The 10,612-nt window shown below is 40.7% G+C and overlaps 1 protein-coding gene across 3 annotated transcripts in view; it reads left to right on the top strand.

Moving 5' to 3' along the window:
* Positions 1-1,601: 1,601 nt before the first annotated feature.
* LOC137332523 (sideroflexin-1) overlaps positions 1,602-10,612 on the top strand; it is an 86,326-nt gene continuing 77,315 nt past the window's right edge. The window contains exon 1 of one of the 3 annotated variants that reach the window (XM_067996425.1): positions 1,602-1,774. The gene's annotated coding sequence lies outside the window, so the exon portion shown is untranslated. Of the gene's footprint in view, positions 1,775-2,195; positions 2,216-2,641; positions 2,662-10,612 lie in introns of those variants that run through there. The other 2 variants (XM_067996427.1, XM_067996428.1) reach the window with 2 other exon arrangements.

Here is a 10,612-nt window from a genome sequence, read left to right as displayed (position 1 = left end):
GTTATAGTCCAACAGCTTTATTTGAAATCACAAGCTTTCGGAGCTTTCCTCCTTCGTCAGGTTTCGTCACCTGACGAAGGAGGAAAGCTCCGAAAGCTTGTGATTTCAAATAAAGCTGTTGGACTATAACCTGGTGTTGTAAGACTCCTTTGATTTCCTATGCAATAAGTTGTACTCATGAATGAGAACCTCACACATATTCAGTGAGACCAAAGGAATACATGCACCCTCATGAATTAATATAGCTGGAATTTAACATATCCAACTCTACACTTAAGAACTAATGCTCTGCTTGTTTCACACAATCACACACTGAAACATGGTTGCCCTCTGGCTCCCAACACAATGATCACTCATTATTGATATTCTCTGTCTCTCCAATCTGTCTGGGACTTGTGGTGTCACTATATGCAGCCTTAAAATAAAGCCTGACTTCAGGGGGACTAAGGCATGTGAAGTGTTTCATTGAAGGTCTCAAACTAAACTAGAAATAAGCATAAAGCTTAATATTATCTGCCTCTTTCTTTTGGACTCACCTGACATTGTAACTTTCCCTCTATTACAAATTATCTCTTTCTTCAGTCCATCTGAGCCTTCTCCATATTCACACAATCTAACCTACGCCATTGTGCTCTGGTTCTGTGGGAACTGTTGTCATTGGAATCTCACTATTCTGAAAAATCAAGGCAATTTTTAGCCTTTACACAGGATCGACTTACTTCTAATCGTCCACTACTAAGCATTTTGGAGCCAATATGAGCCCAAAGAGACCCCGCTTATCATCATCTCTATTCCCAGCCTAGTCTAGGAGGGTACACCTAGTTGGTCATTAGGCAACCAACAAGTATAGATTTGAGCTCTTGCAAATTGGACAAACTCCTCCTGAGTGGCATGGTGAGCACCGTAACTCAGTATAAAATGTGAGTGCATTTACATCATTTTCCTAAACGCAATATGGACAAATGCCAATAGCAGCCAATTTGGTCAGCAAGGTCCCACCAGCAGCAGCAGATTCACTGACCTTTTACCTCATTTGCAGTTTGTGGGACCTTGCTGAGCAAATTGGCTGCCATTTTTGTCTATGTAACAGTGACTGCACTTCAAAAGTAATCAACTGGCTATGAAGCACTTTGTGATGTCCTCAGCTATATAAATAAGAGTCTTCATTACCCAACTGTGTGATTCTTGGCTTTCAGTCAAACAGCGTCTTGTCCCCCATCTCCAATATTTTAAGAACTAATAATACGAAAGTGAAAAAAAGACACACTTTTTAATGAGCCCATGATGTTACTCCCAGGTTGCTGGCAATGCAATATCCGACAGATTGATCTTTAATTCCTGGAGATTCCAGAACAATGCTGGAAGGTTGGCAACCATCCTTGTTGCTCCTGTCCCATCCATTTCCATGAATCCTCTCTCAGATGTTCATTTATCGTTTTGGCTGGTGGCACAACTCGTTATCACTCCCCAGGTTCGTGATCAAGTCACGTGCGCTGGGGCGCGCGCCCCCGCCCCGCGCGCCCCCTCGCCTGGTGACGAGCCCCCTGCAGGGCGCGCGCCCGCCCCGCGCGCCCCCTCGCCTGGTGACGAGCCCCCTGCAGGGCGCGCGCCCGCCCGGCCGGCCCGCTCGCCCACCCCGCACGTGCCCGGTTTGGTCGGGCCCACGAGCTGTCAAGAGCAGCACTTCCGGGTGAAGTGGTTTCTGGAGCTGGAGCGGGCGAGCGTGGGATTGGACTGATTGAATTCAAAGGAGAAGCGGCGGCGCCGGTTAGTGGTGAGTAAACGGCCGTTAATGTCGTTAAAAGCGGGGCCCTCCGGAAACCGAGGCCGCGCGCGAGAGAGGGAGAGGGAGATGAATAGAGACAGAGACAGAGACACACGGCCGGGTGAGGGGATGGATGTCCCCCAGCGGGGGAGTCAGTGGGTGATTTCACCGACCGACCGGCTGTCAAAGGCCGGTGGGGTTTAACGAACGGGAGCGGGACTGAGGGGCAGCGACCCCCCCCCCCCCCCCGGGACCGTTATCTTCAGGGGGTCCTCTCCTCTTCCCCCCCCCCCCCTACCCCCCTCAACCACCACCAGTGTTGAACGATTTAATTATTATCGGGTTAATTGGGCAGTGGGAGCCCGGGATTCCCATAGTCACCGATGGAGCCGATCTCTAACGGGATGGTCAGTAAATCAAAGGAAAACCCCCGGCCTCAAATTGAAAGAGGTTTCTCGCTCCTTTCCATTTTCTGTTTGCTTGCGGATGGTGCAGAATGAATGCTTCCAATGCAGCTCTATCTGTGTGTATGTGTGTAGTAAAGATTAGGCGCGATGCAACGGGTGGCTTCGGTTCATTTATTTTTTGCAGTTAGAGCTTGAAAAGTCAATGTGATTCCCCCCTCCCACCAATCAAACAGTTTTGACAGAGTAACACTGTCGCAGAAACTGATCAGGCAATGTAACTTTAACGTGAGTCCCATGTAATCGCATACAGATTGCATACGTGTCGCAGGGATACTTGCTGACCACTGTTTTTTTTGCTGGAGTTACTGCAAACTATATCGCGTTGTACAGGTTTTAACATTTGATGATGCAATGATTTCTCGAATTACATGAAAGATGGTTGCATGAGAGAGGAAAATGAATTCCAGAAGTTTGTAATCTGTTACGAAGGTTTGTTGCTTTGAGATAACATAGATAGTAGGCTTTATGTTTACAGTAGTTGGTGTTAATTTTGTTGACTTTATTTCCAACGTGTATCCCTGGGCAGTACTGTAATTGCATTCTAAATAAAATACTCATGCAGTTTTCTGTTCATATTTAAAAGCGAGTGACTTCTTGTCAGTGAAACGATAGCTCTGAACATGCTGTAGTTACAGTGTATTGCCAGGTAGGTTGCTGACTGTTCATATTTGACTCGTGTACAGTCAATGCCAAATTAAACATTAACTATTAGCTCATGTTATCATGAATTAAGATTTGCAGTGTCCCACAAATGACTTGTTATTTAATTGTGTATGTATTTTACAGTGTACTTTACGTTAAATGCAATATGCAAGCTATTGATTTACTCAAAGTTGTTTTTGGATTTAAAAAATGAGTTATCCAATAATTTAAATTTAAATAAGGCAAATAATGCAAAGTGGGAATTTAGAGATTAAAAGGTAATTTGAATTAAGTAACTTTAAATTGAGAGGAATAGACAAATCACAAAAGCTATGTTTGTGGGAGCTTGCTGTGTGCAAATTGGCTGTCGTGTTTCCTACATTACAGCAGTGACTAGACTTCAAAAATACTTCATTGGCTTTGAGACCTCCTGATGTCGTGAAAGGCGTTTATATAAATGCAAGTCTTTCTGCCTTTCTTTTCAACTATTGGAAATAGCTTGGGTAAAACCTCCCCCAGCCACTTATGCTTCTGCGGTCGTACTAAGCCATTCGAATCACAGAATGGTACAGCACAGAAGGAGGCCATTCGGCCCATCGTGCCTGTGCCGGCTCTTTGAAAGAGCTATCCAATTAGTCCCACTCCCCTACTCTTTCCCCATAGCCATGCAAATTTCCCCCCTTCAAGCATTTATTCAATTCTCTTTTGAAAGTTATTATTGAATCTGCTTCCACCACACTTTTAAGCCATGCATTCCAGATCATAGCAACTTTCTGCGTTTTAAAATAAAATGTTTCCTCATGTCACCTCTGGTTCTTTTGTCAGTTACCTTAAATCTGTGTCCTCTGGTTCCTGACCCTTCTGCCACTGGAAACAGTTTCTCCTTATTTACTCTATCATGATTTTGAACATCTCTTATCAAATCTTCCCTTAACATTCTCTGTTCTAAGGAGAACAACACCAGGTCCTCCAGTCTCTCCACATGACTGAAGTCCCTTATTCCTGGTATCATTCTAGTAAATCTCCTCTGCACTCTCTCTAAGGCCTTGACATCCTTCCTAAAGTGTGGTGCCCAGAATTGGCCATAATACTCCTGCTGGGACCTAACCAGTGTTTTATAAAGATTTAGCACAACTTCCATGCTTTTGTACTCCATGCCTCTATTTATAAATGTAAGGAATCTTACAACACCAGGTTATAGTCCAACAAATTTATTTTAAAATCTATTTATAAAGCGAAGGATCCCATGTGCCTTTTTAACAGCCTTCTCGACGTGTCCTGCCACCTTCAAAGACTGGAGGACGTACACCCCCAGGTCTCTCTGTTCCTGCGCTCCCGTTAAAATTGCACCAGATAGTTTATATTGCTTCTCCTCATTCTTCATACCAAAATGAATCACTTCACACTTCACTGTTAAATTTCATCTGCGATATATCTGCCCATTTCACCATTCTGTCTTATGTTCTCCTGGAATCTGTTACAATACTCCTCACTGTTTACTACATTTCCAAGTTTCGTGTCATCTGCAAACTTTGAAATTATGTCCTGTTTACCCAAGTCTAGGTCATTAATATATATTAAAAAGAGCGGTGGTCCCAACACTGACCCGGGGGACGCCAATGCACACTTCCCGCCAGTCTGAAAAATAACCTCTCACCACTACTCTGCTTTCTGTCCCCTAACCAATTTTGTATCTACACAGCTACTGCTGCTTTAATCCCATGGGCTTCAATTTTGTTAATAAGTCTATTATGTGGTACTTTATCAAACGCCTTTTGTAGTCCATATGCGCAACATCAACCTGCAGGACATGTCGCAAAACATTTTCTTCCTGCAGCACCCTGACAAAGGGAACCTCACATGCACAGTGGGAACAATGGCTTCAATATACAGTTTAACTCTCACTTCAAAATATATTAGATTTCAGTGCATTGCTTTTCATTTTCTTGCCCTTTCACACTCTCCACTTGGAGGCTTGTCATCGCCCCTCAACTATTACATAACAGTGACTACACTTTAAAAGTAACCATTAGCTATGCAGCACACTCCTGAGGAAATGAAAAGCACTAAATAAATACATGTTCATTTGTTTTTTTTTTACTAATTTCAGACTAACCTGTCAATTTTTCAATTTGATTCCTTTTTTTCTGGTCTGCAGTGGTATCTTTTTTCTCTGACTGTGTTCCAAATCTACCGTTTACAGCTAGGAAATCATTTTGACTCCCAAAACATGCCTTAACCTGCTAAACACTGCACTAATTTATCTGAGTCAGTAATCTGATTTATGATCACTTAGTAATTTCAGTTGCACAAGTGGTGATCACTATTATTGCAATAAAGGGCAGTAAGATTTTTTATATCTATTCCACAAAAAGTGATATAAAGATGAAAAGGTCTCTAACAATGCTCCTCTTAGAGAGGGAAATGTAAATTTCTTTCCCAGTTCATGCATTCACAACTACCAAATTCCAGGGCTGTAGAAAATTCCTTGGGATGTTGTCATTCCCATTCACAATTTTATATGTGCTCATTTTGGATATCGTTACTAGTTCGGATATATCTAACTTGAGCTGCTCTGAATGTTGTGAGGCATATCTTTGCATTCTTCCATTGTAATAATAGCTACAAGTTGTGTTGATCCTGTAAGTATTGCAACAATTCAGTTAACTATCCAATGTCTGCTACAAGCAAAAGGAGATTACCATCAATGAGATGTTGCCAAAATGCTTACATTGTAATGGCTCCTCTAATAGCTCAATGGATTTATCAAATGAGTGTCTGAGCCATAATTTAGCTGATCTCAGCATGAACAGTGGCAGGAATGAGCACCCAACACCCATGGAATCGTACCCCAGCAAGAAGCTCAGGAAGAAGAGGGAATTCTATGACTACCTTTGTCCAATATCGAATGGTGGATGAGCCAGAATTTTGTCGAATTGAACATCTGGAAAATGCAAAGCCATCATCTTCAGCTTCCACCAAAAATTCAATACCCTTGCCTTTGATTCCAACTCCCTCCCCAGTTGCTCACTCAGGTTGAACCAGATGGTACAAAGCCCCGGTGTCCTGATCAGTTCAGGGGTAAGTCTCAAACCCTACGTCGCATTCATCACCAACACCACTTCTCTTTCTGCAATTTCGCCGAGCTCTGCCCTTAGTACTATTGCCACTGAAAGCTTTGTCCACACTTTTGTTACCTCCAGACTTTACTTCTTCAATGCCCTCCATTGCCTGCTTCCCACGGCATTCACCTATCACTCCCATCGACTACTTCGCATTGAATTCAAAATCAAGTCCTCCTATGAAATCTCTCCTCCGCTTTATTCAAAATGCATGTTTCAAGATGTCAGTGAAATCTCAGTTGCTGTGCTTACTTAACCACCACAAACTTCCCTATTCACATCTCTGGTTTCCAGCTGTTGGTTCCACATTTGTTTACCTTGCATCTGCTTGCTTTCAGTGGTCTTCCTTTGAATTACAGATTATTTGGTCTCCTGCAATTAACATTCCTGGAGCCATAGTATCCAAATATACATCACATTGTTCACAGTGTTGCAATTCTACCAACAAAAATAGCAGATTCGTGTGACTAGCATAGGATTGTTATACAATATAATCCAACCTACAGGACATGGCAGACCCCTATGAGATGAATGAATGTTGCCTGGGGTGACTTCAACTTTTCCTTCATTTTTTGTTGGGAAGCACTTCCAGTCGATGTCTCCTCTCATATCAATGTGACACAACTAGTATTAGGGAATTGTGGATGATCAGCCCTGTTCTGTCACTGTATCATGTCATATTGGACCACAAATACTAGTGCCACCGTTCTGGTTTTTAAGCAATGTTTTACATATTGTATTTAAAACACTGGTGTTGAGGTATCCCAGTAGCTGCAGTGTGGAATTTTCATGCCAGTGACCCAAATTTAATTTTGCGTTCACTGATATTCTAAGCTTGGCTATCCCCAATGGGAACATTTTGTTTGTACTTACCCAGTTGCTAGATGAATGTTCTCAGTTTCCAAGATTTCCATCCTCCACTATTCCCATTAGCAACAAGACCATGCAAATAGATCCTGTTGGCAGATCTAGGCAGATCTAGAATGGCATTGACAGCATATGTGGAGAAGCTTACAGCCCAGAATGATAATGACATAATGAAGGTGGGAAGACAATAGATGGGAAACAGAAGAAAGTAAAATGGTGAAAATAAAAGAAGTACTGCAGAATTTTCAGGGATTTATGGCTTTGTATGTAATGAGCACTCTCAAACATGATCCTTTTCTGTCAGTTTATTTTAGCTTTTATATGCATGATAATGAAAGCTTCTGTGAATGAGCACTTTTGTCTTGAATGACCTTTGATCCAAATGGTGGCAGATGTGATAACTGTAAACTGGGATTTAGTTTGTATTAATGGCATCCTGCCGAGCACTTGAGAGATAATGTGTGATATTATAGCCTCATCCTGTGTCGTCAAATAGGTCATGAAGTTGCAACGTATTTCTACATTTGAGAGGATGCAGTGGAAGGCTGTGTATCCAGAGTGTCAGTCAAAAATCATGCTGCTGTTAGCTAAATATTAACATGTTGCTGCATTAAGGAGCATTGTATGATTAAGATATTCTTTCCAAGTTAATCTGTGGGGTTTTATTTCCCTCTGTGCAGCTGCAGGGCTTTAAGTTATTCAACATATAATTCTAGGCCTCTGCTCAGACTATTTCTCACTGAGAGTTATGGCCTTTATGTATCTAAATATTTAAACTCACTGCTTTTGAAAATTGGGTATTTGGTGCTTGTACCCTTGCACTGAAGGTTAAATAAAAGAACTTTCATTTATATAGTGCCTTTTACATTTCTCAAACATCCCAAAGCACTTAACAAACAATGCATTACTTCGAAGTACAATCACTGTTTATATATCAGTGAAATTGAGACATTGGGTGCTGAATGGAAACAAACTTGACTCTATTCGTGAGTGCTTCAAAGGACATCAATCCTGCCCCACTGGAATCAAGACTCCATCCACATTTTCCCTCTAATTTTGAAGAATGGAAAGTCATATTACTGGCTAATTAAAGTTGGCATTAAAGGCTAGGTTTTCACCCATAATTAATGAGCAAAAAATCAAGGCACTATACTGCTTTTCAACTTTGTATGGGAAGTCAGGAATGTAAGCCCTGAGGCTCTAAAGCTCCTTTTAGGTGCTGGCTTAAAGCTAGCTACCTTTCAAAAACATACAAATGTGTTATACTCCCAATTATAAATTATTCTATCTTTTAATGGGGAGAGTGTAAATGTAATACAAGTGTCTTAAAATAAGGCAATTTGATTGAGTTAGGGTGAGGGAGAATTATCACTGATTACATTTACGTATATAGTTTTATTACAAGCAGTAATACTGCGTTTAATGTGTCAGACACCTACTGAGCAGTTAAAATAAACAAATAAAGAATTATCTTCCACATCAGCAAAGCAAACTGTGGCTCCATATGTGGTCCAACAAATACAGTGCAGCAGCTGTGATGCTGTGACATCTTTAGTAAAAGGCAATCTCCTCATCCCTTTAAAAAGAGGTGCAATGAAAGTCAAGAAGGGAAAATGGGGAGTCATTGAGCTTGTATCTCAAGGTTATTAGAAGCTGCAGCACTATGTCTACAGTCTATCCTGTCACTTCAGCCAGAGGTTCAAAACCATTGTGATTGACAATTGTTATCCTGTAATAATAAATTAGCCTCAGATTTCAGTTTTACTGATCTGCATTTCTGAATCAGTAGTGATGCTTATAATCTGCTGTCTAAAACAATGACTTGTGTTCAGCCTCTGTTTTATTCTGTTCAGTTTAACAAATGGATAATAATGTGCACTCATGCAATTATAGTAATTTAGCAAGAATTTGTTTATGAATTCTTTGGAATGTTCAAGCCAGCGATGATACTTTCAGGAAAGGTGATACAATCAAGATTTTAATCTTCATTTGGTCTATTTCATCAGGAGAAAGGCTGCATAAAACTCAAATGCTGCAGGGAACAGTAGAATATCCACTAGTAAAATAAATAACGTTCCATTTTAGGCTATATTATTACCACTTAACCTATGTAGGTTCATGCATTTTTGTACTCATCTTTGGCTATAATAATGGTGATAAGACCAGTAAACCACTGCAGTGACATCAAAATAAAGTGAAATATCAATTTTGACTGACAATTAGTTGTATATTGGTTGCACTAGAAATGGTTACTTCTTCAAAACTTGGCAGATTCACAATTTAATGATGAATTACACTAAATATATTTTTATAAAATGTAAATGTTTATGAACCTTCTGAAAGCCTAATACGAATAGCAAACTTTTCAAAAAAATTTGTTCTGATCATCCAGGAAGAAATATATTTTCTGCAGACATTTTGGTCAGGCCACACCGTGTCACCCTTGTGACACTTTGGTGTTCATGTCCAACAATAACACAGATGAGGAATGCTGCATACAGACTACTGTTTGTGTTCATGACATTGGAATGAAACTTCAGTTATGTCATGAGGCTTTCAGAAAACGGCTATGTCTAACCAATATGTTTAAAGCAGTATTATAAAGGTGACTGGGAGGTAATTGTGTAAGGCTGCATGTATCTCCTTCATTAACAGTGATGTGCCAATTTAATGCACTGCTATTTCATTCAAGTTTGGGGAAGAAAAATAGCTTCATAATGGGAGGGCTGTGGTTTCAGCAAGGTGATAGATATGAAATGATGCGATCAATTATTAAATGCAATTCATTGTTTTGTGATTTGAGCTGTAATACCATCTGCTATGTGCATAAGCAAAGGATTTAAAATGTCCCCTGCCTGGCTAAGCCAGGACTTGTGCACACAATCTAGGGTGACACTTCAGTGTTGTACTGAGAGAGTGCTGCATTATCAGGGATGCCATCATTCTGATCAGACATTAAACTGAGTCCCTATCTTGCTCTAGCTTGATGGGTGGATGTAAGAAATCCCATGTAACTATTTTGAAGAAAAGCAAGAGGTTTCTAACTGCCCTGTCCATCATTCTTCCCTTAACCAATACCACCATAAACAGATGAGTTAGTCATTCATTTCATTTGGTGGTGTTGAACCTTGCTGTATGTAAATTGTCTGTCGCATTTGTCTTCATAACAACAGTGACTGCACTTCAAAAGTAATTCATGGTTCTGAAGCACTTTGGGATATCCTGAGGACATGATGAGACACTTTATAAATTCAAGCTCCTTCCACCTCTTCCCCTTTACTTCCTTCTCTCTCCTTTTGTCAAAAATAAATTGCAAATAACTGATGCCCCTCACTACCTAGGTTTGAGTCATTGAGAGTGGAGATGAAACGGTTAATATCAGCTTCAGAGTTTCGGTGTTAACAGCAGCAGGATTATAGAGAATACAGCCTAAACTGACTTGGACCAACTATTCTAGCACTAACTTTTTTCCTGTTAGTTAAGTGATTTTCATTATTTCTGTAGTAGTGTGCTGAAACTGTTCACGGTTGTGTTGTGAGAAAAGTAGAAAAGAACAAGTCATTGAACTTTAATCAGTCTGCTATCTTCCCATTAACTCTTGGCTTATGTTCTATCGCACACCGCATCTCTCAAGTGCAAAGTTATTGCTAAGATCAGCATCCTGTCTGCTACGGTATATCCAGGCCAAATGCTGCATTTACCTTAGAGTCCTTACACATGCAGGTCCAACATCAATAGCTGCACATGAG

The sequence above is a fragment of the Heptranchias perlo genome, chromosome 14 (genome assembly GCF_035084215.1).
Source record: "Heptranchias perlo isolate sHepPer1 chromosome 14, sHepPer1.hap1, whole genome shotgun sequence".
NCBI classification, from domain to species: Eukaryota; Metazoa; Chordata; class Chondrichthyes; order Hexanchiformes; family Hexanchidae; genus Heptranchias; species Heptranchias perlo.
The sequence above is the reverse complement of the archived record's forward strand: the minus strand, read 5'-3'. Positions and strand labels throughout refer to the sequence as shown.